Source organism: Heteronotia binoei, chromosome 19 (assembly GCF_032191835.1).
Source record: "Heteronotia binoei isolate CCM8104 ecotype False Entrance Well chromosome 19, APGP_CSIRO_Hbin_v1, whole genome shotgun sequence".
NCBI classification, from domain to species: domain Eukaryota; kingdom Metazoa; phylum Chordata; class Lepidosauria; order Squamata; family Gekkonidae; genus Heteronotia; species Heteronotia binoei.
The window spans coordinates 42980090-43007785 of record NC_083241.1 but is presented as its reverse complement, the minus strand read 5'-3'; the positions used below and the strand labels follow the sequence as shown (position 1 = coordinate 43007785).

The window sequence follows — 27696 nt, the reverse complement described above, 5'->3', positions numbered from 1 at the left end:
ACATTGTTTCCTAGATCGCTTTTGTTTGCTGTGTCTCTTTATTGAAACTTATCGTGGAAAATGTATGGCAAAGGAAAGATATTGGATTTATTTCGCGCCCTCCACTCCGAATCTCAGAGCAGCTCACAATCGCATTTATCTTCCTCCCCAACAACAAACACCCTGTGAGGTGGGTGGGGCTGAGAGGACTCTCACAGCAGCTGCCCTTTTAAGCACAACCCCTACGAGATCTCTGGCTAACTCAAGGCCATCCCAGCAGGTGCAAGTGGAGGAGTGGGGATCAAACCCAGTTCTCCCAGATAAAAGTCTGCATGCTTAGAGCTATGGCTGACCCAAGGCCATCCCAGCAGGTGCAAGTGGAGGAGTGGGGATCAAACCCAGTTCTCCCAGATAAAAGTCTGCATGCTTAGAGCTATGGCTGACCCAAGGCCATTCCAGCAGCTGCAAGTGGAGGAGTGGGGAATCAAACCCGGTTCTCCCAGATAAGAGTCTGCACACTTAGAGCTATGGCTGACCCAAGGCCATCCCAGCAGGTGCAAGTGGAGGAGTGGGGATCAAACCCAGTTCTCCCAGATAAAAGTCTGCATGCTTAGAGCTATGGCTGACCCAAGGCCATCCCAGCAGGTGCAAGTGGAGGAGTGGGGATCAAACCCAGTTCTCCCAGATAAAAGTCTGCATGCTTAGAGCTATGGCTGACCCAAGGCCATTCCAGCAGGTGCAAGTGGAGGAGTGGGGAATCAAACCTGGTTCTCCCAGATAAGAGTCTGCACACTTAGAGCTATGGCTGACCCAAGGCCATTCCAGCAGGTGCAAGTGGAGGAGTGGGGAATCCAACCCAGTTCTCCCAGATAAGAATCTGCACACTTAGAGCTATGGCTGACCCAAGGCCATTCCAGCAGGTGCAAGTGGAGGAGTGGGGATCAAACCCAGTTCTCCCAGATAAGAGTCTGCACACTTAGAGCTATGGCTGACCCAAGGCCATTCCAGCAGGTGCAAGTGGAGGAGTGGGGAATCCAACCCGGTTCTCCCAGATAAGAGTCTGCACACTTAGAGCTCTGGCTGACCCAAGGCCATTCCAGCAGGTGCAAGTGGAGGAGTGGGGATCAAACCCAGTTCTCCCAGGTAAGAGTCTGCACACTTAGAGCTCTGGCTGACCCAAGGCCATTCCAGCAGGTGCAAGTGGAGGAGTGGGGATCAAACCCAGTTCTCCCAGGTAAGAGTCTGCACACTTAACCACCACACCAAACTGGCAGGGCAGATTCCTTTTAGGCAAAAGAAACGGGGTGGGGTGGGGTGGAGAGATCCCAAGCATCTGCAGCAGAGGAACCCCACCTTTTTGACCTTGTGGGCACCTTTGAAATTCTGACATGGGGGGATGGACATAATCACAAAATGGCTGCTGCAAGAGGCAGAGCTGCCCTCTAACCCACACACAGAGGAAGCCCAGCTGCAGAGGACGTGAAGACCAATTTTTAAAAATACACAAGGAAAGAGGAGAGTGAGAGAGAATAAAACCACACTCTGGTGTCAGCTGCTGCTGAAACAATATTATTTCAATCTGCACAGCCAATCAGATCTCCAACAGCCAATCAGATACCATGATGGGCGGGAGCTCCACCTGCCCCCCACCAACTTTCTAAAATGATTTTAGTAAACTCATTTGTGGGTGTCAGGGTCATGCTTGCAACCAGCCGGGTCAAGAGGTGTGCACTTTGCTGTCTTGTCTGTAGCTAGCTGTCTTCTCAGCCTTCATCCGCAATGCTATGAGGGTGTGTGAGGATACTGGTGGGCTGAGAATGGCCAATTGAGGTTCCCCTGCTGAATCAAGGCTAGAGGGTGTTGGTGGCTCTGCACAAGCTGTTGACTGTGAATCATGACAAGCCTGCAGCTCATTTTCTTGCAGGTCAGCTTCTGAACTCAAAGGCTGGGTAAACGGGGCTCCACTTCTCCTGAGGAGTTCGGCCTATTGCTGAGCCCTGTCTGACTCATGACATGCTCCAGGAGCAAAAGACAGCCCTTACAGTAAGCGGTTAAATTCAAGAGAGACAAAAATTATGCCCCATGGACAAAATTAATAGGGGAGCACAAAAGCAAAAGAAGGCAGACTGGTTATCACAAACAATGCCATATAAGTGTTTGGGAAAGAACATCTATTTGAGAGACAATTGTAGCAGCCCAGAAAGAATTAAAGAAAATAATTTACAAAAACAGTAACTAGAGCTGAAAGTAGGAAATGGCATAAAATAAAGAAAATTATGTAAATTAAAGGACACAGATCTAAGGAACCTTTGATATGTAAGTACTGCTTATTCTGCACTGAAGACAAAATGCCTTATTTGCCTTATTTGTCAATAAAAGCATCCCCCCCCCCCCCAAAGTAAGAGCTACAAAACCCCAAGAAGCCTGATCAGACTTCCACGATCTTAATACAGGAATCTGATTCATCTTTCTGTCCTTACGCAGATCTCAAATTGTGGTCCTGTTTCTATCATTTAATCTCCGTGCCTGTAATTAGAAAGAGGTTTCTGAGACTTGCAACCTTGTCCAGTTGAGCGCACACACGGGACTTAAGCATAACACCAAAACTGAAAGGCAACAGATAGCCTCAGATGTTGCTTCCTTAGTGAATGAGAAAAAAAAAATATTCTCAGCTGATATGCCAAGAAAACCAAGAAAAGTGGCATTATACCAACCGACAAAAGGAAGGATGCAGCTGTAAGGGTGCTATCGAGAACCAGTCCCTTAAGTAGCACAAAAAAAAGAAATGAATGAATGAATTTCATCTGATAGCTACTTTTCACCCCTCAAAAGGAACAAGTGTCTCTGTCTTCTACAACAGCATTTCCCAGCCTGTGGGTTGGGACCAGTGTTTCCTCTAAGCTGAGTTAGCGTGAGCTAGCTCACAGGTTTTTAGCCACCGGCTCACACATTTTTGTCTCGGCTCAGGAAAAATAGCCCCAGAGCACAATAATTTATGCAGCAGCTCACAACTTTAATACCAGTTTGCTCACAAGACTCTGCAGCTTACAGGGAACGTTGGTTGGGACCCAAAAGTGGGTCATGGACCAGCTCTCCCTAATGCCCACCCCTTGTTTTTCCATTGATCTCTTTTATATTTTGGAAACCAAGATCTGTCACTGGCAGGGGTCACTGTGTAGAAAAAGAGGTGCCAGAGCTCATTAGCACAACACACTTGCATATGCCACACATCTCTTACATCACCGGAAGGTGTACTCAATTATATCAGCTCAGCTTCTACCTCAAAATGTTTCTTGAATTATAATTGTCACAATAACATCTTACTCCCATCATACTTTTTAAATTACTTTCTCCTATGTGGCCACGGTGGCATGATGAAGATGTCCATCTGTCTGCTTGATATGTTTCGGTTATTTTTCCATTTTTTGTGGAGGGGAAATATTAGAAAGTTTGTCAAATCTTAGAGTTCAGCAGAATTCTCACAAGGGGGTTGAACAATGGAGCCCAGAAGCAAGTATGTGGGGAAGGGAGGAGGAGGGGGAGAAGGAGGGGGAGAGGGGAGGAGGAGGAGGAGGAGAAGACAACGACATTGGATTTATATTCTGCCCTCCACTCAAGAGTCTCAGAGCGGCTCACAATCTCCTTTATCTTCCTCCCCCACAGCAGATACCCTGTGAGGTGGGTGGGGCTGAGAGGACTTTCCCAGCAGTTGCTCTTTCAAGGACAACCTTTGCCAGAGCAATGGCTGACCCAAGGCCATTCCAACATGTGCAAGCGGAGGAGTGGGGAATCAAACCCGGTTCTCCCAGATAAGAGTCCGCGCACTTAACCACTACACCAAACTGGCTCCACGCCAAAGTGCACAATAAAATGTCGAGCTTCCAGCTCTGCTCCTGCGAACTCCTGACCAAAATGCAGCCTGGGGCCCTGGAAACAATATCCATGCCATCCATTAGTTGGTATTTTTTTCTCACTGCATATAATCACCGATCCAGTAAAACATGTCCTGATGGTTGCTAAAGCAAGCTTTTTAGACTCGTAGGCAGAAATCAGAAGGAGTGATAGAGGGTGGTCAAGAACATAACCTCCATATGCGAAGGCTGCGCACGGCGGTCTCATTTGGAGTACTGTGTGCAGTTCTGGTCGCCGCACCTCCAAAAGGATATTATAGCATTGGAGAAAGTCCAGAGAAGGGCAACTAGAATGATTAAAGGGCTGGAGCACTTTCCCTATGAAGAAAGGTTGAAACGCTTGGGACTCTTTAGCTTGGAGAAACGTCAACTGCGGGGTGACATGATAGAGGTTTACAAGATAATGCATGGGATGGAGAAAGTAGAGAAAGAAGTACTTTTCTCCCTTTCTCACAATACAAGAACTCATGGGCATTCGATGAAATTGCTGAGCAGCCAGGTTAAAACGGATAAAAGGAAGTACTTCTTCACCCAAAGGGTGATTAACATGTGGAATTCACTGCCACAGGAGGTGGTGGCGGCCACAAGTATAGCCACCTTCAAGAGGGGTTTAGATAAAAATATGGAGCACAGGTCCATCAGTGGCTATTAGCCACAGTGTATGTGTGTATATAAAATTTTTGGCCACTGTGTGACACAGAGTGTTGGACTTGATGGGCCGTTGGCCTGATCCAACATGGCTTCTCTTATGTTCTTATGGCGGAATAGCATTTGCTTGGGGTTCACAGTGGGGGCAGCTCCACCCCTTGTGGGATGTTTGCTGGTTTCTCAAAAATATCTGGTTAGCCATTGTAAGAAATGGACTGCTGATCTAGACGGGTACCAAGGGCACGGCTTGCCTAGGGTGCCAAAAAGTCTTGGGTCAGTCTCAGATTGGTCTCCATATCAAGTAAATTTGGGACTTGTGAGTCTCACTATACCAAGAAGTTCGGGAACCACTGTTCTAGAACATAAGGATTTGATCTTCCCAGATCCAGGGCTCAACTTCTGTTCCGACCTGCAATCTTACTTACTTCTGTTCTTCCCACTCACAGCGTTTTCACTTCCCACTTCCTCTATCACTCTCTGCCTTTCATCTCCAGGCCAAAAAAAATACACCCATCTACTGAGGTCATCGTCAGAGGTTGTTCTTTGTGCACTCCCACTGCCTGATGTGGGGAAGGCGGCCGCAAAAGAAAGCCTTCTTGATCGCAGTGTTTTTATGCCCTGCCAAGGGAGGCCTATCTGGCCACCTCCACCCTTACAAACATTTCAGAGACTGCTTGAGACAGTCTTCTTTGAGAAACCTTTGGAACGCAAGGTGGTTTAAGTTATAGTTAAGCTGTTAAACTGATTGCCTCCTGGTCATTTTATGATGTTTTGTCAGGAAGGCACCCTGGAGAGCTGTTTCCCTTGCCCCGCCTGGAAGAGGACTGCTGTGCCAAGAAATTGGCCGGTCCTTGCCAATCAGGTAGGTGGCAAACTAGATTAGAAACATCCAGGAAAGAAGGAAAAAGGAAATGCATAGGAAGCTGAATTCTGCACTCAAGCTACCTTCTGGGCTTTCTCCCCTGCACGTTCACAGAACTAGGTCTATGAATTTGGTCTCTTCCCCTCTTCTGCTTTTTGTCTTTACTAAGTCAGCACAAAGAACAGAGAAAGGGAAAAAGATATACAGCAATGCATTACATTATGCTTACCCTTGCGAGTATTTCCCCTGTATGCAGCTGCATTGGGCCTTTTAGCTATCTACGCACAAGATTTAAGGGGCACACACTAAATCTCACTACAAGATAGTACCTAGTGTTAAAATTAAATGCTAGCAGGCAAACTCTTTGGAATGCATGCTGTAAAAACGCAAAAGGACGTTCAGAGTTGGTTTGCCATTGCCTTCCTCTGCAATGCTGTCCTTAGTAGTCTTCCTTCCAAATACTCCTTCCTTGGAGGTTTTTAAACAGAGGCTGGATGGCTGTCTGACAGCAATGAAGATCCTGTGAATTTAGGGGGAGGTGTTTGTGAGTTTCCTGCATTGTGCAGGGGGTTGGACTAGATGACCCTGGAGGCCCCTTCCAACGCTATCGTTCTATGATTCTACTAACTTTGGCCAACCCTATGTAGCTTCCAAGATCAAGGGAGCCTGGGCCTTTTCCCTTGAATCAGTTTTGTTTCTGTGAAGACAGTGGTCAAGTAATCTCATGCAACCTTCCCTGCGCTAGAGATATAAAATGGGATCTTACTTTAACAATACAAATACACAAGTTTATTTAAAAAAAAAAGTCCAACCCACCATTTAAAAGGCCCAAAGGGGAAAAAGTTAGCTCTTCTAGAGCTAAGAAGTCTACGTGTTACTTTTCAACAAACCAACAAAATCCAACATGTCACAGACAGAAGAGATATATTCAAAGACACAGAAAGAAGATTACTTTAAGAGGGGAATTCTGAAAACACTCCAGAGACAAGGTATGGCTTGCAGTCATTAGTTTTGTGCCACAGCAGAATTACGGCTACAATCTGAAATGTTTACTGCTCCAAAATCCCACCTGAAATGTGGCACCACGACACTGCAAAGACAGAGGCAAGTCAATGAAGCCACTGGTAAATATTACCACATAACTTAGCTTCACAGTGACATTTTGTTCAATACCTCATTGCATCTGAGCTCTCTTCAGGGGCTTTTGGAACACATTACCAGCTCTCTTTCTCTCTCTCTCTCTTTTTTAAAGAAAAAAAAGTAGCCACAGGTTGTCTCCATCACTTCTAGTGATTGCTTCCAGCACTTTCGGAGTGAGGGGGAGGCATACAGAGCACCTAGATTTATTTACTGCTCTGCTCTCCACCGATCTATTTCATCACCCTTCTTACTTCTTCCTCCATCCGATTTCCCCCCACAACATACAACTTATTCACTGTCAAAATCTTACTTCCCCTCAACCTTCCTTGTCCATCAAGCGTAGACTGTAAGTCCTTGAGAGCAGGCAAGCCTTCTGAACACAGAAATCCAGCTAAAGGACAGTTCAAACAGACAAATGTACTAGTAGCGATCATAACAGAAAGCTGCGTATGGCAAGTGCTGACTTACAGGAGCTCCTTGGGGTTTTCCAAGGCAAGAGATGTTCAGAGGTGGTTGCCACTGCGTAGTGACCCTGGAATTCTTTGGTGTATTAACCAGGGCTGACCCTACTTAACTTCTGATATCTGGTGAGAACAGGTTAGCGTGGGCCATCCAGTTCAGGACAGACGATCAGAGGTGGTTTGCCATTGTCTGCTTCTAACACAGCAGCCCAGACTTCCTTGTTAGTCTCCTATCCAAGGCATAACCAGGGATGACTGGCAAAGCATCTGTTTGGCATGCAGAAGGTCCCAGGTTCAATCCCCGGCATCTCCAGTTAGAAGGACCAGGCAGGAAGTGATGGGAAAGACCTCAGCCTGAGACCCTGGAGAGCCACTGCTGGTCTACAATACTGCACTCGATGGGAGAGAGAGTGTGGCTCAGTGGCAGAGCCTCTGCTTGGCATGCAGAAGGTCCCAGGTTCAATCCCCGGCATCTCCAGTTTAAAGGACCAGGTTGTGAAAGACCTCAGCCTGAGACCCTGCCGGTGTGAGCAGATGATACAGACTGTGATGGACCCATCGTCTGATTCTGTAAAAGGCAGCTTCCTGGGTGTTCACGTGACCCTGCTTAGCTCCCAAAATCTGATGAGATCAGGTTAGCCTGGGCCATCTAGGTCAGGGCAACTGTAAGCTAATCTTAATTGTTTATTTTAATGACTTGACTTATTGATTTTTCTGTATTTGCTTCTATTTCTAGCCTGCTTTTCTCACTCAGGCTCAAAGTGGACGGGCTTGACTTGTTTTCACTGACTTGGTTTTATTGTCTTGCTTGTTTGGTTCTGGTCGGTTATTTTTGTAAGCCAGATGTAACAGATCTGGAGAGTAAGCATACTAATTTTCTAGTATACTAATTTTCCATTGACTTCCTAATATCAACGGGAACCTGTGGCATCCAAAATACTGTAAGGCATTTCTGTATTGATTGGTTTCTGGATGCTGGGATTAAGCTGATCATTTCAGTGTTTGGGGGTTTTTTTTAATTTTAATTTTTAATATAATTTCTCTCTTAAACTCCACTCTTTATGCCTTATACACTCACCTTTGCCCTCCTATCTCAGGAACATTTTTTTAGTCACAGAAGCAACAGTTTATGATAGGTAGGAATGGGCGAAATCAAAATTTTCCCATTCAGAAGCAAAAACTGACATAATTTATTTATAAAGGGAAAACAAGAAGGAAAACCTTGAGCAATTTGAAGCTCTGAAGGTAAAACTTCAGAACCATTGGAAGAATTATTCTCTATCTCCTACAGGATAGCAGTTTCTGGAATATTGCATCAATAGTAATTTGCTTTAGTACGCCGAAGGAAAAGCAACCTTGGACGATCAAACAAAAAGCACACACTTTACAAGAACAACAAGCAACAACCTGAAGTGAATGCCACTTGCTTAGTCATCAAAAGAAAATCAATATAAACAAAGGACCGTTTAAGAGCCCATTCACTAGAACCTATCCTAAACTGGAAAATTATGGCGCTCGAATGTAAAGCATACATCCTAGAAGCTCAGTATAGGTACACGTTTTAGAGGAAGAGGCAGGGAGGGGACAGAGAAACACTAACCAAACACCATCTTCCAAATTGCCACATTAGCAAGTTCAATAGAGCCAACAATTCATGAGAACTCAACAAGGAAACACAGGCTCTTGGTTTCATAAAACATGACTTTCTTAACAGGGATCGTGGCTTCAAGCCAGAGAAGACAGTAGGATACACAAGCTGAACCTTCATCCAACATCTCCAAGATGTCAGTGCTTGTCTTCTCCAAATTGGACCCTGATAATACTTGTTATAATGAGCTATGGTTCTGAAAGCGTGAAGCTGAACTCCCTACGGAGACCTGGATAGTTGATTGGGGGAATATTAGAAGAGGCACACACACTCGTTTGCTACACAGTCCAAGGGAATCTTTGCAAAGCATACACCAGAAGAAAGGCACCGATACAGCACACAATCCCTCACTATGCTTGCCGTGCAATACATCAGAAACACAATAGCAAAAGTATGTCGGTGCACAAAACAATTGTTGTCTCTCTGCTACCTGTTAGCAACATGAAGATTTTTCTAAAACACAGCAACTACCATCCTCTATATGCAATCAACCAGTTTCATAGTGGCCACAAAGATAGCTTTCAAACATGTTCAGTATTCAAGCCGTTCTGCAAGATATCTGTCAAAAGCCACACAGACACCGTTGTCTGGCTCAAATGACGCAAGCGAAGCATTACAACATGACCACGTGCACTTCTCGTCTTCAACGGGATGTCCCTTGCAACACAAATCCAAACATGTTTCAATCTGACTCTCATTTTACAATTAGGGGAACCAAGGCAAGGGAAACAAACGAACAGGACTTTTGCTGCATCTTAAAGACCAGCAAATGATCTATCATCAGTTCTTGGCTTTGTATTGCCTCAGCCCATTCTTAAAACAGAATAGGATCATGTTCCCCAACAAATGAGAGAGAAGGAGACATGACAGCCAATGTGCCCTAGCGGGAAGATTGTCAGATTAGTATCTTGAAGAGACAGGTTCAAATCCCCATTCGTGCCACGGAAACTCACTGGGTGACCTGGGCCTGCCACACTCTCTCAGCCTGGCCTACCTCACAGAGTTGTTGTAAGGATAAAACAGAGGACAAGTGAATTATACAAGCTACTCTGGGTACTGTTGGGGAGAAAGATGGGTATACGTGAATTACATAAATAATTAAATATTCCGCATAAGGCTGGGTTTTTTATTATTTGATTTGGATGGTACTAGCCCAGGGGTGGCCAAACAGTGGCTCAGGAGCCAGATGTGGCTTTCACACATATTGTGTGGATCTCAAACCCCCACCGCCCCATCAACCAGCTTGGAGAAGGCATTTCTCTCTTTAAATCACTTTGCCAAGCCAAGCCAGCTGGCAGTTTAAAGTTGAAGTTGCTTTCTTTCCACCTCCCCTCCATCCATCCTTGCCTCTCTCTTTATCCCTCTCTCTCTCTATCCCTCTCTTTCTTTCTTTCTCTCTCTTTCTTACTGCTCTCAAACATCTGACATTTATTCTATCTGGTTCTTACATTAAGCAAGTTTGGCCACCTCGCACTAGCCATTGTGTGTATATGATCTGTACAAATTCAAGCGGTTTTTAAATTGAATTTGTTTTTCAACAACTACTCTGGACTAGATCAGGAGTCTCAAATGTAATGCCAACGGGCATCACGCGTGGCACCCATCAAGTTTTTTAAGAAAGTGGGTGGGGGCAGGCAGGGCTATTGGCCATCGGAAATGTCACTGGTTGTTCAGATTTTTTTTTTAAATGTTGGTACTGGCAGCAGCTGCCACCAGAACACAAATATCTTGGTATGACTGAAGGCTGTGGCAGCCATTTTGTAGCTGGCTCTGCCTTCTGTGATAGCCATTTTGTGGCTGCACCCACTACACAGTGTCAGAATTCCAAAGGTGCCCACAGGCTCAAAAAGGTTGGAGACCCCTGGCCTAGATGATATGAGCCACGGCTGAAGATTGAAAAGTGACAGTACAGTGGTAGGTACATTGTGTGTCATGAAGGCAGAATGGGCAGAGCCAAAACAGGAAGTCTGAGTCTGGGCCAAAGGACAGTGTAACGCACAGTGTGAAAATACACTTGTGCCGCTTAGGCGGCACTATGCATTCTTCCCCAAGGAGTCTTGGCTTTTGATATTGCTTAAGGCAGAATTAAGTACCAAATGTCACCTGTTGCACCTCTTTGAATAAGTGCTTTCAAATGGTTTTAAACATTATAGGTAGACAATAAAAAGCCTTGTGACACATGTATTCCTTGACCACAAATCATCAACTTAGTCCAAAATGTCACATAAATTGTGACATTTGTACACAATAAGCAAAATATCAATAAATAAACTCACCATGTACAGGAAAAGACTGCAGTGGGAAGATCACAAAATACTAGGGTTATCCAATTGAGACCAGCACGAGAGAATGCTCTGACTTTCACATGGTGATCACAGAATCTGAAAAAGTCAAAAATCCATTCCTGTAAGAGAGCATTTGGGATGCATGCTTTCTTTCTAATGCAGTCTTTTTTTTAAAAAAATAATCAGGAAGTTGTATTTCTTAACACAGTAACCAAAATTCTATTTTTAATCCTTTTCTGGAAGAGAGAAAAAAGGTACCTATGTTACTGAAATGAGATACGGCTAATCCAAATAATTCTGCCATTTGGTCCAGCTAATTTTATTCAGTTCCTGATATGAATTTATTCAGTTCCTGATATGAAAAGAAAGCCAGTTCGGTGTAGTGGTTAAGTGTGTGGACTCTTATCTGGGAGAACCAGGTTTGATTCCCCACTCCTCCACTTGCACCTGCTGGCATGGCCTTGAGTCAGTCATAGCTCTCGCAGAGCGGTCCTTGAAAAGGCAACTGCTCTAAGAGCTCTCTCAGCCCCACCCACCTCACAGGGTGTCTGTTGTGGGGAAGGGAGATAAAGGAGATTGTGAGCCGCTCTGAGACTGTTGAGTGGAGGGCGGAATATAAATCCAATGTCTTCAATGAATTCTCTCACTTATGGAGGCAAATACTCCTAATGGCAGAATTTTACATTCAGAAAACATGCTTTTATGGGAATCATCATGCCCTGTTGGTACAAAATAACGCCCACTCTTCTTTCCAACTGGCCGCTTGTAACTCCCCCATGGTCCCCTCCCCTTTTGCCATTAAGTTGTAGTTGCCTTAAGAACATAAAAGAAGCCATGATGGATCAGGCCAATGGCCATCCAGTTCAACACTCTGTTTCACACAGTGGCCAAAAAACTCAGGCATCATCAGGAGGTCCACAAGTGGGGCTAGAAGTCCTTCCACTGTGCCCCCCCCCCCCGCCAAGCTCCAAGAATACAGAGCATCACTGCCCCAGACAGAGAGTTCCAACAATACACTGTGGCTAATAGCCACTGATGGACCTCTGCTCCAGATGTTTATCCAATCCCCACTTGAAGCTGGCTATGCTTGTAGCCGCCGCCACCTCCTGTGGCAGTGAATTCCACGGTTAATCACCCTTTGGGTGAAGGAGGACTTCCTTTTATCCGTTCTAACCCGACTGCTCAGCAATTTCATTGAGTGCCCACGAGTTCTTGTATTGTGAGAAAGGGAGAAAAGTACTTTTTCTCTATCCCATGCATAATCTTACGATGACTCTGTAGAATTTACAAGGCAGGAGATGTTCAGAGGTGGTCTGCCATGTTCTGCCTCTACGTAGCAAGCCTTGGTGGTCTCCCATCCAAGTACCCACCAGGGCCAGCTCTGCCTAGCTTCCAAGATCCCACATTCCTACTACACTGGTATTTTCAAAAGGCTATATAAATTCTACTAAATTGGTATCAATTCTATTACACTGGTTTTCAAAAGGCTGTCATTTCTACTACAATGGTATTTCCAAAAGGCTGTTGTGACACTAGAACAGTAATATAAAAATGTCAATATCAAGTTAATCAAAGAAGAAGCAAAAATTACACAGCAAGCAACAGGAATCAATCTGATACTCCCCTTATATAGCTGAGCAACTGGCTCAAACTCAAGGTTGTTTGGCAGGTTTCTAAACATCAGTAATTAACTGGCTAGGCGGGCTTCCCTGGTCAAGAAGTTCCAAAGACGGGGTGCCACTACCAAAAAGGCCAGATAACTTTTGAGAGTATATTTCTTTTAATATTTTTTTTTAAATTGTAACATTAAAAATAAAAATATTAAGTTCAAAAACACCAGATAACATAAAAATTGTTTGAATATCCAAAATCTAAAAACGTGTGCACATAAACCAAGCAAAACCTCCAAGAATTTTAGAATTCTTGTGTGGAAGACTATTCAAAATTCCCCCCATAACTGGAGTTGCCCGAAACAGTTCCCATTTTCCACTGGCCATGGAAACAAGACAAAGAGCAGCAACTCAAAGGGGCTGTGAGGACAAAATAGATAAAAGTATTTGGAAACAGCAATGAAAGCAGGGCTGGTGGTGAAGAAAAACTCCAAAACTCCAAGACCTTTCTAGGTATCATTTGCTGCAACACTTTTAAAGCCTGCCTTATCTTAAATACACATGTGTTTCACCAGATTCTGTGCTCCTTTTAGTTTTACTCATTTTAAGCAAGACACGGAGCTTTTAAACAAAGCTTACTTACCTTGTATAACAAAGAATCCTTGAGGCTTCCGTTGTAATTGTCTTAGAAGACAGATTTGACCCCAGCCTTCCCCCTGTCAACGTCCTTTTTAATGAACCCTTATTTTTTTTTTTTCCAGAAGTGTCCTCATTAGAAAATTAGACCCCTCTGGTCTTTCAGGGTAACTTTCCTCTCATGTGGGATGCCAGCACCCCCTCTCCCCTGTCAGAATTAAGACGAGGAGCACCTCCCCTAATTGCTCTAACACACAGTCATTCATGTCATCATAACCAGGCAGCATAATCTCTAAATCCCTCAGCGATTCTGGCAGCAAGAGACGCATATCAGAATACTGAAACACAAGAGTACAATTAGCCGGCCTTCGACTACATGCTAGCCTTGAGGTAACAGTAGAGCAAAATGGACTGATATGTTATTTACCGTCTTTATATGTGTTGGCTCTAAAGGCAGTTTCAAAATAATAGAAGTGGGAAAACAGAAGAACCGCATTTCCTCCATAACAAATACATTAAAGCATCCATAGATTCTTATGGTCTCGCAATACTTCTCTGTAGCAAATATTTCCATCCTAATGGAACCTCAGACAAGGCAGGCATTTATTTCCAATTTCCCTTACTGCGATTTTACTCACTCTACTGTTTCACTTTATATGATTTTAAAAAAAAATGTAAAGGATTTTGTAGAATGGCAAAGTAAAAATACTGAATGTTTAGATTTAAAGCTTAAATAGACAACCCTCCTCCCTTTCAACACTTAAGATGAATAACTGTTCATGTTTTTTACCTGAATATTCCTTGTGGGAGAAAGGGAGAGAGAAGAAAGAACCTTACTCTCAATACAATATTGCTAGTATGGCAAAAAAAATAATAATCACTAATCATGTTGCATTAGCAGCACAGACATGAGGTTAAGAGCTTGCAAATCAAGATTAGATGTCAAAAGCACTTATGTGTGTGGTTCATGTATAAATTATGTACTTTCTGAAATATTTCTACAAGCTCGAGGAGGTCAAAAGGGTCCTTCCCAGCAGCAAAAGAATCCATGATTTCTCAGACGGAGGGGTTCTAGATATCAACGTAATGAAAACCCATTTTAGCCAGCAACTGGTACTTGGGGGGGTGGGGGGGAAGTGGGAGAACTTCTGGCCCCACCGACATCTGAATTTTGACCACTGTGTGTTAGACTGGATGGGCTACTGGTCTAATCCAACATGGCTCCTCTTATGTTCTTAACTGATGAAAATGCAAAACGTCCATTTCTCTGCATGAGTACAACCCCAGATATTTAGCAATTACTATCCCAGAAGCTTTAAAAAGGGGAAATGACATTAAAGAGACCTTGGAAGTATCTCCCTGAACTGCTAATGCAAAAATATCTCTACCTTGTACTTATTCATTCTTTCACAAGTGTACCTTTGGAAGCCCCGAAAAAGGACCAGTATTTTATTAAAAATTCTATTTCAGTGGTTGTTCTCAGGTAAAAGCAAACTTGTCCGGCTGCCAAAGAATTTGTCATTTATCACAACAGTCATGAATAATCCTTAGGCAACTGATACATCTGCAGGCAGACCAAATTTAAAGCAATACAGCTCAATGGTTCTGAAGAAGTGACCAGTGACTCACAAAAGCTCACAGCCTGCCACAAATTTTCTCAGTCTTTAAGGTGCTCCTGGACTCTTGCTCTGTTCTGTTATTTCCCAAAATAATTATTGGGTCAAGAACACCAGTCTGAGAGCTGGTGATAGAACTCTGGATGGACTGGGGAGGGGTGGGCGGGCAACTTCAAAACTCTGGCCAGCCATCAAGTTGACTGGCTACCATTCTGGGAGGGTGTGAAGACTACATGAGATAAAATCATGTGCCCAAACCTGAACTTCTTGGAGGAAGCGTACAAATCAACAACCTTTAACTCAGGGGTGTCAAACTCATTTGTTATGAGGGCCGTATCTGACATTAATGAGACCTTGGTGGGCCAGGCTATGTACGCCATAAAATGTAATGCCAGGTAGCAGGGGTATAAACTTTATAAAAGAAACAAACACAATTAAAGATTTTTAAAAACTTAAAATAAAACATGATTAATTCATCAGCACTTGTTGGTCTTAATGGCACTTCCTTTGTATCTCTCCAGTGCAGTCCAGGGAACTGGGCAAAGGAAGCTCTGGTTCTTTCCTTCCTTTCCCAGGGGACCAGAATGGGGAGAAGCCTTAGCCAATAGAAGGGAGAGAGACTTGTCTCAGTAGATCCTGTGCGACTGAGCAAGCCTGGCAAAGCAAGCTGTGATGCAGAAGGAAGCAAGAGAGAGAGAGAGAGAAGGAAGCAGATGACAGCCAGTTGCTCAAAAGCCTGATGGGAGCCCTCCAGGAGGGGGGCCTGATTCGGCCCCCGGGCCGTATGTTTAACACCCCTGCTTTAACTCATAAATAAATCTAGTATTTCCAATGTACAAGAAAGTTACTAACATTTATTTGAAAAACCAACTTCAGGGTAACACACAATCAAGCATCTCCTTATAGACTTATTTGGAACATGGCCCCCAAGTTTTTAAGGAATTCACCCCCCACTGAATTTTAGAGAATTGTAAAAATGACACAGACTATGCCAGAAACTGACTGACACTGAACTAATTTAATCTCACCGCTTCACCGACCTACGTGGGATGAGGTTAATGCAAGAGTCAACAGGCTTCCCTCTCATAAAAGAGCAGTTCACACAATACTGTCTCTACACACAGGACCAGTTTCACTGATAATGTGCACTAGGTTACCACCATGTCACTAATACCTCAAAATAAAAAATTAAAACCAGCGGCTATTAGAAGAATTGCTGTAGATCTGTCGATATAATTGCCCAGTTTATGCATTATATTTCTTCATATATTGATGGGGATGCCTGCTGCTACTCTCATGTATGAAATAACCATGTGAACCCAGCCTTTACTGCAGGTGAAAACCAATGTTCCCTCTAAGCTGCAGAGTCTTGTGAGCAATAATTCTGCTTTGTGAGCTGCAGGCATTAAAGTTGTGAGCTGCTGCATAAATTAGTGTGCTCTGGGGCCATTTTTCTCGAGCTAAGACAAAGATGTGTGAGCCGGAGGCTAAAAATCCGTGAGCTAGTTCACGCTACCTCAGCTGAGAGGGGACACTGGTGAAAACGGTTCAGAAAAAGCCTTCCCTTCTGATGAAAGTGAAAGGGGGAGAAGTACAAAAAAATTCTGGTAAAGTATACATAGCTACAAGAGCAGCTCTGACTTGGATGGCCCAGGATAGCCTGATCTCATGAGGAGGAGAAGGAAGAGAAGTTCGGATTTATACCCCATCCTTCACTTAGAGCCTCAGAGAGGGGTCCCACTCTCCTTTCCCTTCCCCTCTGCACAGCAGACACCCTATGAGTTAGGCAGGGTTGAGACTGCTCTTTCAGGAACTACTCTTGAAAGAACAGCTCTGAGAGAACTGTGACTAACTTATGGTCACCCAGCTGGCTGCATGTGGAGGAGTGTGAAATCAAACCCAGTTCTCTCAGATTAGAGTCCATATTCTTAACCACTATACCAAACTGGTTCTCTAGGGTCAGCTTTTGTTAGTCCTTGGAGGGGAGACCACCACGGAAATCCAGAGCTGCAAACAGAGCCAGGCAACAGCAAACCACCCCTGTCTCTTACTTTGAAAACTCCATGGGGGTCACCAGAAATCAGCCATGATTTGATACAAAAATTACCCACCCTGAAAGCATAAGACCTCTTCTTCTTCTTTTACATAGCCATAAAGCATTTCTTCGTTAACATGCAATATATTCAGTGACCTAATTTAAACATGCATAGCTTAAGGAAGGAAGGAATGTTGCTAAATCTGGGCCGTGTTCCTACTTTGCAGCATCAACTGGAATCATCATCTTAACACTCAAGACACACACACACACCAATTTCTGGAAAGATTCCCCATCAAAAACCATCACACAAATTCACTCTGAGCACTAAGGAAAGAAAGGCAGTTGTTCCACAAGCTATTGCCGTTATGTCGCTCGTGCCTTTCCCGTTTTTAAAAGTATGGTACAATCAAGCATTCTTGCTCACCGTGGGTAGTTCAAACTGCTTCGAGAACAATTGGTCTCTGTTCAGAGAGTCCAAAACGATTGAATTGCCTCACACAAGAGGGATCTAAGCAATGAAAATGGAGTACCACTTCCCCACCAAAACAAAGCAGCAAGGAGAATTCTGAACCAGGGTCTCAGGCTGAGGTCTTTCCCATCACCTCCTGCCTAGTCCTTTTATAAACTGGAGATGCCAGGGATTAAACCTGGGACCTTCTGCATGCCACTTTGTCGCTGAGCCACAGCCCCTTTTAAAGTATGTGAAATTCAAATTCTCATGGAGCTGGCCACATTAGATATACATACACATGAAGTTGTCTTTTTCTAAATCCGACCCTTGGTCCATCCAAGTCAGTATTGTCTACTCATACTGGCAGGGGCTCTCTGGGGTTCTCTGGCAGAGGTCTTTCCCATCACCTACTGCCTGGTCCTTTTATAAACTGGAGAAGCCGGGGACTGAACCTGGGACCTTCTGCATGCCAAGCAGAGGCTCCGCCACTGAGCCACAGCCCCTACCACCCTGCTTCAGTAACAACAGAGCTTTCTTCCCACTAACAACAGCACAGTCCCCACACCCCAAGCGCAAAAACCATTCCGTGAGCAAAGAGAAACGATGCTGTTCAGCACAGCAACAGGTTACGACCTACTTTCCAGAGGGCATATTTGTATCACAGAACCATATGCTGCAATACGAAGCAAGCATGAAACACGTTCGAGAGAGAAGCCGCAGCCTTTAACAAGCAGAGAATAGTCATGTTGCCTTGCAGCAGAACAGCTAGACTGGAACACATTCAGAAGACAAAGGAGATTTTCGGGGTATGGGCTTTTGAGGCAACGTTCCCTTCATCAGATACCAAAAGATTTCTAAACCATGTGATCGATTGTGGTGCCTTCTATGAAGACTGTTTCAGAGGACAGCATGTAGAAGAGCTAGATTTGAGTCCAGGAGCATCTTAGAGACCTAGGAAATTTTTGGGCTGTGAAGAATTCAAGTTTTCTCCTGGGAGGTTTGAGATAAGCAAAACATCCACTGTGTGTTTTAAAAGGTTTTGGCAGAGAACAGGCATGAGGAGGAGGGAAAGTCTGTGTTTACTTTCCAGAGGTACCTCAGCTCTTCTTCATTCAAATAGCAAAAAAACTGGCAGGAAAGATAATGGGTGGGTCCAGACCTCCCTCTTCTTCCTAAGCAGGGAACAGAGGTTTGAAGAACTTTAGACTATCAGGCTCCAGGAAGAAGCTGCAGGAAATGCTTCCTTGACCTGGCCTGGCCAGGTTAGTTGGTGGAGAAAAATATAATTTTTAAAAACCCTCCTTGCAACAAGGAAGGGGGGTCTCTTTTCCTCTGTGAGTGCACAGAGACCCCTCTGCTGGGAAGGCAGCCCGAGACCATGTGGTTGGCTTGGATATTTGAAAGGAGCTTCAAGGTAATGATAACTTTTTTAGGGATTTGTAACTATCTAAGTTAAAGAGTCTATCCTACATTTTAACAACTGATAGGGCATGTATAGAGAGAGGGACAGAGGATTTGCATTTCACCCATTTCTTTTGAATCCTTTGTTCAATCTGGTGCTGTGCTAAAAGCAGGCTTGTAAACATTTTCTTTTTTAATAAATACTTTGTAACTTGGGATGCTAGGAGGGGTTCTCTGTACCACATAGGCCTCCACAGCTTCTCGAGAAAGCTATTTTAAAGGGAGCACCAGGAAGCTCAAATATTTTGGCCACCAAATGAGAATGCAGCACTCACTGGAGAAGACCACGATGCTGGGAAAGACTGAAGGTAAAAGAAGGGGATGGCAAAGGATGAGCGGGTTCGATAGTGTTATCAATCTAATGAACATGAATTTGGGTGAACTTAGGAGGATGGCGGAAGATAGAAGGGCCTGGCGTGATGTGGTCCATGGGGTCACGAAGAGTCGGACTCAACTGTGCGACTAAACAACAGCAACAACCGGGGTAAGGCAGGCAGTTGGCAAGTGGCTAGAACTTCAGGGGCATGAAAAGTGGTAAACTGTCCCCGTAGTGACCAGGTGCTGGGCAGCAGGAGGCACAGAGGCAAGACCTCAGAGCTTGGAAGGGAAGCTGGGAGTCCTGACCTTCCCAGGGGGCAATTCCAGGGCTTTTTTGTAGCAGGAACTCTTTTGCATAATAGGCCACACCCCTCACACCCCTAATATGCAAAAGAGTTCCTGCTACAAAAAAATTCCTAGGCAATTCCACACAAAGGTCAGGCTCTGGTGGCAAGTTACTGAAAGGGGGGGGAGCCTTTACAGGTGTAGAGGAACCTCTAGAAGTCAGGACAGAATAGGGCCTGCAGGCCAAAGCAGGTGTATTATGCCACACACAGGGTACGAGGTTTCCAATCAGAGCTCCCTTCGACAGATACCTGTATATCTCCATAAACCAGGGGTGGCCAACAGTAGTTCTCCAGATGTTTTTTGCCTACAACTCCCATCAGCCCCAGCCATTGGCCATGCTGGCTGGGGCTGATGGGAGTTGCAGGCAAAAAACATCTGGAGAGCTACTGTTGGCCACCCCTGCCATAAACAATAGTTAAATGGAATGTCGTTGTTTTTCTTTTTTTCCACATTATATTTTCTGATTATGATTTCTGCAGCAATTTCTGCAGCAATTGCAACTGACAAAACACCTTCCTCCTCTCTGAATTCTGCACATACACACAATGGATGTAACCACAGAGAGAGGCGTGTGACAACTTAAGGAGAGTGGTTCAGCAGAGAAAGAATACCATCTGTCACACACAAGTGAATTACAGCACTTTTCAACAACAGCAGGTATTCAGGGCTGGTGCTAAAGAAACTGGGGTCTCCAACGGCCGAAAGGACATATTGATCCATTTCTGTTCCGGCCCCTTCCACTGTCTTACATGCTACCTATACTCTGACACAACAATTCACACAACTGGACTTTTACTTTCCCCTGGAAAAACTTCATGGCAATCTTTGTTTCCTTTGTAACAGCAGGTACCTGGCTGTTGCTTAGGCCAAACTAAAATTCTATTAGCTATGTAAAACCCCTAAAGCCGTACTCATCGGCAAATTTCTCAAATTAACTAAAATTCAAAACCAAAGCTGTGGATTATTATTATGCCTTGCTTGGTTTCCTGGTGAAACAAAGGCATAACTTGTGTTTGTGTTGAGTGCCTTCAAGTGGCTTCCAACTAGACAGTGACCCTATGAGTTAATGACCTCCAAAATATCTGATCGTTAACAGTCTTCCAAATGGAGGGTCCTCGTGGCTTCCTTGATGGAGTCAGTCCATCTATTTTCTACTTTTCCTGCTGCCCCCAACTTTTCCGACCATTATTGTCTTTTTCAATTAGTCCCGAATCTTCCCAAGTGACCAAAGTATGGCTACACAAATTCCTCCAGGAAATAGACACATAGCTGAATGAACATCTATCTCCTGATAAGTGCACCGCTACACCATATATTTGTTTAAAATAAAACCTAGCATGTATATGGTATGATCAAAGTTCTTCGCCTATATTATTTTCTTGCATTCCTGACCTATAGATCCTAGACCAAGAGTGGCTAGACTTGCTTAGCGTAAGAGCCACGAAGAATAAACATCAGATGTTTGAGAGTCACAAGATGAAGGCGGGAGGGAGGGGAGGGAGAGGAAGAAGGGAGGGAGGAGAGGCAGGGAAGAAGATAGATGGGGAGGAAGGAGAGAAGGAAAGGTGGAAAGAAAGCAAATTTACCTTTATTTGCATTCTCCAAGCTGCTTCTGGCTTCAAGGGCTTCAAAACGTGTGAAAGAGCCACATGCAACTCCCAAGCCTGCTTGGCCACTCTTGTCCAAGGCCATAATCCATTATCATAGCCACTACCTGCTTCATGTACTTCCTCAGCCGTAGCTAACTTCAGCCTTGCCTCCTTCCTTCCACCATATCACAATTTCAAGATCCATTTTTTAAATAGCACCTCTCATGGCTCACGTTCAAATAACAAGGGGACATCTTGATAGCTGCTCCCCAGCTTTGAATCTTCCTTTTCCAGTGACATCTGTGTGTGCCATACAAAACCCCTTTTGTTGGGCTGTTGTTTTTTAGCAAGTGCACGGAATCATAATTTACCAGTCTGTTTGGATTTTTGTTTTTTTGCCTTGGCTTTGAACAACATGATGTAACACACACAGAGCCTGTAGGATGGCGTATGAAAGAAAAATCGAACAAAAATATTTTGACACCTGCCACCATCTAAGCAGTTTCTTCCAGACATGCATTGTGCATGTTGTCTTTCCTCCACAGAGTCCCAGGGGTTCTGGATAGTCTTCCATCCAGGCACTGATTAGACTTAGACCCCGATAACTTCAGAAAGGTTGCCTTCAGAACAGCCCTGGTACAGTAAGGCAGTGGTTCTCAACCTTTTCAGTATGGTAACCAGTGCTCCCTCTAAGCTGTGGAGTCTTGTGAGCAAAAATTCTGTGAGCTACTGGCATTAAAACTGTAAGCTGCTGCATAAATTAATTTGCTCTGGGGCCATTTTTCCTGCGATAAGACAAAAATATGTGAGCCGGAAGCTAAGAAACTGTGAGCTAGCTCACACTAACTCAGCTGAGGGGGAACACTGATGGTAACCCACAAATACAAATCTACTTGGTACGGTGACCCATCCAGGGCCGGCCCAAGGACTTTCGGAGTCCAAGACAAACTATGATTTTGCCTCCTATCTAGTCCAGCACTGCGTTTTCCAACTAAACGTTATTGAACAAAGTTTGAGCCCAGTGACACCTTTAACAGCAACCAAGTTTTATTCTGAATAGAAGCTTTCATGTGTATTCCTATCTGAAGAAGTGCGCACGTATTCAAGTGTGCTGAATTCAAGGCCTGTATATAAATAGCTTCTGCATAAACCTTTAGACAGGACAATCTAATAATTAGTTATTTAGAATGCTACTCTTCGTTTTCACCTCCTCAAACTATTAAAATATATAACCGCAGTGTGCCTCAGCTCTTCCCAGCATTTTCTCGAAGGAATAGCGTCAGATGCCCCTTTCAAATCGATAAATCCAATTCACTACAGGCCGCTTACAAGTCTGAAGGAGCTTATACCCTGAATAAAACATTGTTGGTCTTAAAGGTGCCTGACTGGACTCAAACGTTGTTCTGCTGCTTCAGACCCACATGGCTGCCCACCTGAATATGAAGGAATGTGCATGTACATGACAGATGATACCCAGAATACAACTTTGTTGGTCTTAAAGGGGCCCCTGGATCAAAACTTTGTTCTGGTGCAACAGACCAACATGGCTGCCCTCCTGAGTCTAACTAGATATTGTTGAGAAAAACCAAAAACATCACACAAAGCTGCCCCCCAAGCAAGCAATGTCCCATTCTTCCCTCCTTCTAGCTACTAGCATAAAGTTACTAGTTGCTAGACAGATTTTCCCACTCACTGTTGCAAAGGGAGGTGGATGGCGAAAATGTGAGATGTTGACAATAAGGACAATAAAAGAAAGAACAATATAAGGGGCAGAAGTGGTCATTAGCGAGGGTTGGCCTGTGACCCAGTTTCAGAGGCTCTGAAACACACTTTTGGATCCTGACCCACAAGCTGGGAAACACTAAGAACATAAGAGAAGCCATGTTGGGTCAGGCCAATGGCCCATCCAGTCCAACACTCTGTGTCACAGAAGAACATAAGAGAAGCCATGTTGGGTCAGGCCAGTGGCCCATCCAGTCCAACACTCTGTGTCACATAAGAACATAAGAGAAGCCATGTTGGATCAGGCCAGTGGCCCATCCAGTCCAACACTCTGTGTCACATAAGAACATAAGAGAAGCCATGCTGGATCAGGCCAGTGGCCCATCCAGTCCAACACTCTGTGTCACACAGTGGCCCAAAAAAACAAGTGCCATCAGGAGGTCCACCAGTGGGACCAGGACACTAGAAGCCCTCTCACTGTGCTCCCCCTCAAGCACAAAGAATACAGAGCATCACTGCCCCAGACAGAGTTCCAACAATAAGCCGTAGCTAAAAGCCAGATAGACCTCTGCTCCATATGCTTATCCAATCCCCTCTTGAAGCTGTCTATGCATGTAGCCGCCACCTCCTGTGGCAGTGATAATCACCCTTTGGGTGAAGGAGGACTTCCTTTTATCCGTTCTAACCTGACTGCTCAGCAATTTCACTGATTATCCACAAGTTCTTGTATTGTGAGAAAGGGAGAAAAGTACTCTGCTGTAAGGGACATAAGAACGTAAGAGAAGCCACATTGGATCAGGCCAGCGGCCCATCCAGTCCCACACTCTGTGTTACATAGTGGCCAGAACCCAGGTCCGCCAGTGGGGCAGAATTCCAGAAGTCTTCCCACTATTGCCCATCAAGCACCAAGAATCACTGCCCCAGACAGAATGTTCCATCTATGCTTTGTGGCTAATAGCCACGGACAGGCCTCTGCTCCATATGTTTCTCCAATCCCTTCTTGAAGCTGTCTATGCTTTTAGCTGCCGCTGCTTCTTGCAGCAGTGAATTCTGTGTGTTAATTACATGTTAATGGAAGCTTCAATACAAAAGACTCTTGCCCCATCCCCAATGACTTCACCATTCAAACTACTGAATGCAGATAGCTTTACAGCATGCTCAAACAAGCTCTCCCAACCACCAAAAATTAATGCAGAAGTTTTAAGTGGGGGAAGGAAGGACTTTCAGTGGACATCAAAGAATCTCCAGTCTGCATGCACTCCTTGAATTTTTTATATGCAAATGCAAGTCATTTATGGCTCAACTACTGCCAGAAAGTGGGGGGGAGAACCAACTGCTCTTGTCCAATTTACCAAATAAAAGTCACCACCTGTTTGCCTGGAAGTCGTTCCTATTCACTACAGGCTGCTTACAAGTCTAAAGGAGCATGCATGCACACAAATTACCCAGAATTAAATTGTTGGTCTTCAAAAGGTACCACTAGATTCAAGCTACACATTTAACTTACAGGTTTTGAGCAGTGCCACATGTCAAAAAGCAAGACGACATATCTTTGCTCAGTAAGTTTCTGCATTTTGTTTGTTTCTTCTTGTTTAAGTAACTTTTTCCATATTTACGTGTGTGTATATACACACAAACACACACACATATATAAATAGCTTCTGCATAAACCTTGTAGGCAGAATAATCTAATAATTATTTAGAATGCTATTTTATTTTCACCTCCTCAAACTATTAAAATATATAACTGCAATGTGCCTCAGTTCTTCCCAGCGTCTTCTCAAAGGAACAGTGTCAAAGCCCCCTTTCAAATCGATAAATCCTTCATTAAAAGAACCACTTGGAAAGTGAATATATTTTTCTATCAGATGCTGTAACACTGAACAGCGACCCAGAGTGGAACTGCCCCTCTCTGTTCCTATCAATTAGCCAATTTGGTGTAGTGGTTAAGTGTGTGGACTCTTATCTGGGAGAACCGGGTTTGATTCCCCACTCCTCCACTTGCACCTGCTGGCATGGCCTTGGGTCAGCCATAGCTCTAGCAGAGGTTGTTCTTGAAAAGGGCAGCTGCTGTGAGAGCCCTCTCAGCCCCACCCACCTCACAGGGTGTCTGTTGTGGGGGAGGAAGGGAAAGGAGATTGTGAGCCGTTCTGAGACTCTTTGGAGTGGAGGGTGGGATATAAATCCAATATCTTCATCTACCTCACAGGGTGTCTGTTGTGGGGGAGGAAGGTAAAGGAGATTGTGAGCCACTCTGAGACTCTGAGTGGAGGGCGGGATATAAATCCAATATCTTCTTCTTCTTCTTATCCCAAAATGTCACTGTTTAAACCAATTGATTAAGATTTCCAATAAGTATGAGAAATATTATTTACCCAAACAAGATAACAGATTGACAGGCCAGTGACACCTTGGGTCTGAACATTTACCCTTAATAACTATTATTGTAAAATATATAATGCCTTCAACTATGAAATCTGCCCTAAAAATGTATCCTAATGACAAATTCTGTAAAAAGGGGGGAGAATACACATCCCTACTTTCAACCTTTTTCATTTAATTTGGCATACCTTAGTTATCTGCCATCCTCACTGGTTCTGGTGTTGCATGTTTATGTGTGTTTTATGGAATTATTCTATAATTCTGAATTGTATTTTTAATTGTTCAAATGTTTTCATGTTCACCACTTCAAGGATACTGATCTGGTGGAACGGCGGTATAAAAACTGTTTTAAATAAATTAAAGAAATAATTATGGAAGACTGACACGACAAACCTAATTCAATTAGAAGAAGGCTGCAGATTTATAATCCGCCCTTCTCTCTGAATCAGAGTGGCTTACAATCTCCTCACAACAGACACCCTATGAGTTAGGTGGGGCTGAGAGGGCTTTCACAGTAGCTGCCTTTTCAAGGACAACTCCTACAAGAGCTCTGGCTGACCCAAGGCCATTCCAGCAGCTGCAAGTGGAGGAGTGGGGAATCAAACCCAGTTCTCCCAGATAAGAGTCCACACACTTAACCACTACACCAGAATGGCTCTCTGCCAGTAACACTTTAGAAACTCAAGTCCAGTAGTACCTTAGAAACCAACTAGATTTGAGAGTCATAACTCCTTTTGTCAGATATAGCAAACCTAAGAATATCTTCCATGGAGTAAGCTCTATTGAACAGTCCGAAGTTGGATTCTGAATCAACCAGCTTAGGACTGATCCAAGTAACAAACCGCCCAACTTAATTTTTATGAATATATATAGACACTATCTATATAGAGGCAGAAATACAGGACTGCGGCTTTGAGGCTTTCACTATCTGAACTCCACTGTGAGCAAAGGAAAAACCCAGCATAGATCATTGCCCTTGACAACGAAAACAAACTTGGCATCTATGCTGACAGCTCATTTTTGAAAGCACAGGTTTTCCATTTTAAAAGCACTGATTCACAAATGTAAAGGTTAAAAAAAAGAGAGAACAAAAGGACTCATTAAAATGGAACGACAACATTTAAGAAAATCAGATTCATCAGGTGCCTTCCAGATGCACAGCCCTGGGTCTAAAATTACGGTGACATCATTCAGCACAAAGTAAGGTATTTTTAAAAGAAGTAATATTGCATTTTGGCACCCCAGTACCAGCCGTTCTCACTGCCTTGAGCTGTCAACAAGTTTGTCATTTCGTGTTTTGTGATGCTGCTGTCTTAGTCATTGATACGCTCTCTACAAAAAGGCCTTTGTGCTGCCTTACAAACAGCGGGGTCAACCAAAGAGCAGCCCCATGAGACAGATACAGCAGGCATTGCAGCAAAACCCTAAGCTAAGTTACACTAAGCCTGCTAACTTCAGTGGACTTTAAAAAGATGTAACTCATCTTAGGACTGACCTGCCACATTAGTGCCAGGAAGTCCAAATCAAACACTCACTCTGCCATGAAGGTCACTCGGGCTAGTCCAGAGGTGGGCAAACTTGCTTAATGTAAGAGCCACATAGAATCAACACCAGACGTTTGACAGCCAGACGGGGAAGGGAGGGGGAAGGGGAAGGAAGGGAGCAAGGGAGGAGGGGGAGAGAGAGAGATGGAAAGAAAGCAACTTTAACTCTAAATGCATTCTCCAAGCTGCCAGCTGGCTTAGCAAAGTGATTTAAAGAGAAAAATGTCTTTTCCAAGCCAGCCAGTATGTATGAAAGAGCCACATGTGGCTCCCGAGCCACAGTTTGGCCACGGCCCTGTTCTAAAATAATAGGATGTTTGGTTTAGTGTTACCCAAGTGCATTCATGACAGGAACAGAGAGTGAAGCCAGATTTCCAGTGCCACGTCTCCACAAAAGTAGACACCATTTGAAAGGCTGGGGAGATTGAAAGAGGTACCTGGTGGGCTAACCATGATATAAGAATGTGTTTTTCCATGTGGATTCCCTTAGGTTTAATGAAAATATCCTGATCTAGACTCCTCCTCCTGAGAGAATGCCAAAGCTATCCTAAGAAGAGTCACATACTGGCTGGCCAGCCTCCAGGTGGCCCAAATCAAAAACACACGGCTTTCAGTCACAACACAACAATAAGAGTAATTTAGAGATAGCCAGTCATACACAACAAAACACTAATTTCAACTATACACTCCCAATATATGAATACACAAATTCCAGAAATGAATTCCAAATATATTGACACATATATGGACAACGGTGGGTCAGCCAAAAGTGCACTGTTTTAAAACTTCATCAGGTCCAAGATGAATGAATATATAGTCCTGTTTGTTAAAGTTAAAGAGACAAAAGCTAAATCAATGAAGCATAATAATAACCAAAAATAAAGTGTAAACCAGGGGTGGCCAACGGTAGCTCTCCAGGTCCCAGGTTCAATCCCCGGCATTCCCAGTTAAATGGATCTCAAGGAGTAGGTGATGTGAAAGATCTCTGCCTGAGACCCTGAAGAGCAGCTGCCAGACCAAGCAGACAGTAATACTGACCTGGATGGG

At 44.1% G+C, this 27696-nt stretch overlaps 1 protein-coding gene across 2 annotated transcripts in view; it reads right to left on the bottom strand.

Annotated features, from left to right (window-relative positions):
* OTUD7A (OTU deubiquitinase 7A) overlaps positions 1 to 27696 on the bottom strand; it is a 150244-nt gene that overhangs the window by 117616 nt on the left and 4932 nt on the right. For both annotated transcript variants that reach the window (XM_060260146.1, XM_060260145.1), the window contains exon 2: positions 10926 to 11030. The gene's annotated coding sequence lies outside the window, so the exon portion shown is untranslated. The remainder of the gene's footprint in view (positions 1 to 10925; positions 11031 to 27696) is intronic.